Raw genomic sequence first — 4,771 nt, 5'->3', positions numbered from 1 at the left:
AAACATTTCATTACACCAAATACACAAAATAATGTTCTTTTTAGCAACATCATATGACCCCTTTAATATAAAAATGTTGATTTTAAGGTATGATAAACATTTTAAACTGCATTGCACCTGCAACAAAATGGATAAGTACATCATCTAATTCATAAATATTAAACCATTTTTACATGAAAAAAATAAATAAATACTGAGTGACCGACAGTCTTTGTCATGAAATACACTTGTTTGTTTGCATTGAGTTTACAGTTTTTAATGTTTCCTTTGATTTATTTTCAAGAGCTGGGGTAAATTATCCTTTGTCGATTTTAGTATGGTTATAAAGGTCACACAAAATTATATTCAAACTCACATTAGACCCTTTTTACATTAAAGCACACAATCAACACATGAGATTATTATTGTTGTAGCGTTTGCTTAGGATCATTGAGGGTCATGGGGGCTTTATGTCCCAGAGACCCTTTCAGCCTTTTGACATTTGCATATAAATTACAGTCCTGGCCCCATATTCTACAGTTATATGGGTGCTAAATTGCCAATGGTCTCTCCCCCATTATCAAGAAGATGATAACCAGATCAACTCTCTGGTCTCCGCATCGACTTCAAACACATTCCAATGTCCTAAGAGACGGTCATCCACAGTACCTGGCACCAGATGTCTGATGGCCAGCGAACTACCCCCATGCTTGCAATACACATAAAACACACACATAAAGACATTTTCTTTATTTTGACTATAATTAATCAGTTACAATTGTATCTGGTATATGCATGTGTTCTTTGTATGTTTCCCTATTATATTAGCCTAGTTCCAAATCTTTATTTGTATTAGTTAGACTCTCAATGCTTATATTCAGGTATATGAGTGTATCTCTGCTTTAAGATCTTCTAGACATTTCGTTCTTGGTATCAAAATGATCTGCTCTTTATTCCTCAAACAATGATGTACACTATGTGATCGTGAAATGCATCATACTATTTGTACCATATTTTAGGTAAAACTGCAGCAATCCTCCAGACCAGCAATAAACATACAAATGGGCCATAAACAGAGACAAGAAATGCATCATACTATTTGTACCATATTTTGGGTAAAACTGCATCAATCCTCCAGACCAGCAATAAACATGCAAATGGGCCATAAACAGAGACAAAGAAAGTTTCTCCCGCTCAAAATTCATGCCTCTGATTGGCCATCCCACCCAAAAGGTGGGTGTGGATAGGAACTTTCAAAAGTCATTAGCTCAGACTAATCTTGGCTCAAAAACCTTTCTTCTTGAGACGGTCACTATCCAAGACTCCTCAAAACTCTCCTCTTGAGTTTGATTTTCCGGCAGTTTTTATCTTCAAGTAACTTTGTCGATCCGCTGTGGACTTTCCTATCTTCAGAGGAACCAGAGTAAAACCTCCAGCTCACTTCTAAAATAACTCATCAAGAACCTCTGTTGTCTACCGCATCAGGACTCTTGTTCAGCAATTGAAGCCAATGCAAGTAACCGTTTACAACTATTTAGATGGTTTAGGTGTTTAAGTCTGAGCCCCTTTTAAGGTGATTTTTGATTCTCTGATGATTCTCATTAGGTTGTGGTTAATTGATGTGAAATACTGCCATTCTTTTGCTCTTCTCTCTCACTTCCTTACTTTTCTTCATTCTGTATATATGTGTTTTGCTTAGTCTTGTTGTATGTTAGCTGTAGTTTCATTTATTAAATCCCTTATATTCACAATTGATTGCCTCTAGGTGCTGCTCACAATTCAGGGTCACTGAATGGTGAATCTTGCTACATGCTAAATTACTGCTAGTACTGCATAAAAGTAGGAAAGCTATTGTTCCTTGGCCAGGAAAACAATCTTTCCTTGAATTGATAAATGATTACCTTGTCTGCTCGGTGGACGGACAGATCAAATAATTATAATATTGATTCTGCTACAGTTAATTCTAAGATCTAATTGAAATATTTATTATTAATTATAACCAGTTATAATTAATTATAAATATTTCCCTTTTGAGCTAATTTGCTACATAATCATAGTTTATATGCTGTTGTTCCATCCAAGACATCACAGAAATGGAAACTGTTTCTAAAAAAGAACCTTATGTCACTCATCGCATATTGTCATGATTGCCATCAAGGCAGGTTAGGACAAAACTCTTATTAGCATGGAAAAGATACCTTGCAGCATTGCATTGTGTCTGGTTATAGGACACTGTGTAAGGTTATATTTATTCTTGAAAGAGGGTGCCACATTTTCCTTAAACTGCTGTGGGACAGGACTGTCATGTAAATGTAAAGTGTAATTGTCTTTACCTTACAGCCATAGGTTTAAAGCTACTGTAGACTTTCTTTTATGCACCCTCTCCAGAAGCTGATTTTTTTTTTCTTCCAGCTATGTGTTCCCATAAAATGCACTTCTTAATTTCAGTAGACGTTTTGTACCTTAACTACAGAGATTGGAATGCTACGCAGAACAATACATTTGTATTCATCAGCGTAATTATTGCTAGCCAGAGGGTCAGTTAGATGGGGAATAAATATAGTCTTGTAAACTTTGGGCCCTTTTCCTCTCTATCCAAGAGACAACCAAACATGAAGACATGAAGAAAAGCCGTGAAACAAGATGTATTTTCAACCCAGAACCACAGGCATAACAAAGGCTAACACAGCACTCATATAATTAAAGAATAAATGAAGGCATGGACCTGTGCCAAGCCATTCTGCTAAATTAGCCTTTTGCACGTTATTAGCATTTTTTTTTTTGTGGTGTTTGTGTGTGCGTTCAAAAAGCCGTTCTAAAGACATAGGCTTCCAAGCATGTTTTATGGCCTACAACATCTCAGACAGACAGGAATGCTGGCAACAATACAGTCTCTGAGAGCTGATGTGTTTAACAGTTTTCCCAGCTTTTGATTTAGTATAGAGCCGTTTCTCAGCCCAGCATCTGCCCAAATCATTCAGACAATCATTTAAACAGAAACAAACATAAATTGAACAAATCTATACATGGAACATGGAAATTTTGGGTGGAGACAATAATAATGAACTAGCATGTCTTGATTTGTTATCGATGACCACAACATCATGGACATTTTTCTCTGCAGAATGCTAGTAAGTGTTACCCAATCAGTGGGGCATTTTCAAAACATGATGGACATTTTCAGCTGCTTTACCTGATTTGTTCTAATCCACTGGGGGCTTGGTTTACGAGTGGGTCTTTGAGTAAAAGAGCTAAAAAAAAAAAACACCCATTGTAGTTTGAAAATGCCCACCGATTAAGTGTAAAAAAAATGTATTGAAGTGATGGATTAAACCATAACTTTTCCTACAAACTTAAAATGTGCACATTGCTTAAGTAATATTGGTAACACTTTATTTTGATAGTCCCCTTTAGACATTTTGTTGACTATAAGTAATGCTGCACCTACATGTCAAGCAACTCTCATTAGTGTTAGTAGACTGTCTGCTTAATATCTGCTCACATTGTATTGTGATTGTTCCCCAATACAAATTCTACTGACTATAAGTAAAGTAAGCAAAAGTATCTAACCCTAACCCAAACGTAACAGTCTATCAATACTCAGCTGATATTCTAATGAAATTTAGCTGACATGTAGGTGCAATGTAAGAGAAAGTCTAAAGGGGATAATCAAAGTAAAATGTAACCATAATATTTATTAGGAATTCAAGGATTGACATGAACATGAGCAAAAATGTCACATTTTATACATAGCCCATGTCTTAGATCTATACCCAATGCTTGCATTCTGCAGACATTAAATCAGACACAAAGATGAAAATATCACATTTATTTAAATCATGAATTATAGCATTGATTTGATTTAATTAGCAGACGAGAGAGAGAGAGAGAGAGAGAGATGAAAGATGAGTATATGAATTACAAAAATACATAAATTAATTAATTAATTAAGCTATTTTATCTTCTCGTTGCCAATAAATATAACATAGATTCAGTATTGAAGCTATTTTATTAGTAGCATAGTTCCTCTTCAGGAACTCGAGCTGCGTCGGAGGACGCTTCGGGAACACCCTTCAGCGTGACCGGCTCTGAACCTCGTGTGTAATCAGACCAATAGATGGGCGAGACGTCACGGGCGGGTGACGTAATGACCAGGAAGCTATAAAAGCATGTGCGGTGAGACCAGCGTCAGCTTTTTGTCATTCAGCAAGCGCTCTGTGTGTGTGTCAGTCTGATATCTGTTTGTGAGTCTTATTTAGTGTTGTCTGTCACGAATCTAAAAACAAGACAAAACCAGCATTCAGGCTGTGTGTTCCTCCCTGCCCGCGTTACTTTACGGGTGGGGATACGCTCAGTTTGTTTGCTGTCTGCTTGGGAGCAAGCACGCAGAGTCAGCTCTCAAAATGAGCTGACGGCCCATTTTGGTAGCGTTTGTTACTGCCTTGCTTCGCTCTCAGAGGGCTCTCTTTGAGGAGAGAGCCTTCACTAGCATTCCACCGAGGCGGAGCGGCGGCTGTGCTCGTGGGTTTCGCATATGGATCCGGTGGAGGTAATGTAGACGGGCGCGTCCCTATCTACTTCCTTAACTACCAGATCCAGCAGCTGCTTTCGGGGTTCGGAAGCCCACGCTGCGGTACTTCCCCCCCGGGGAGAGGGCACGACGCTCCGCCTGTCTTTCTCCGAGGAGATTGACACGGAGGGAATCGAAGAGCTCGCCAGTTGCACAAACATCAGTTACACAAGCATATTATGCCTGATATTATAATGAGCAGCATCAATGGGGAGCGAAGCT

The sequence above is a fragment of the Sinocyclocheilus anshuiensis genome, unplaced genomic scaffold (genome assembly GCF_001515605.1).
Source record: "Sinocyclocheilus anshuiensis isolate Anshui unplaced genomic scaffold, SAMN03320099.WGS_v1.1 scaffold42, whole genome shotgun sequence".
NCBI lineage: Eukaryota > Metazoa > Chordata > Actinopteri > Cypriniformes > Cyprinidae > Sinocyclocheilus > Sinocyclocheilus anshuiensis.
Note: the sequence above shows the minus strand (reverse complement) of the source record.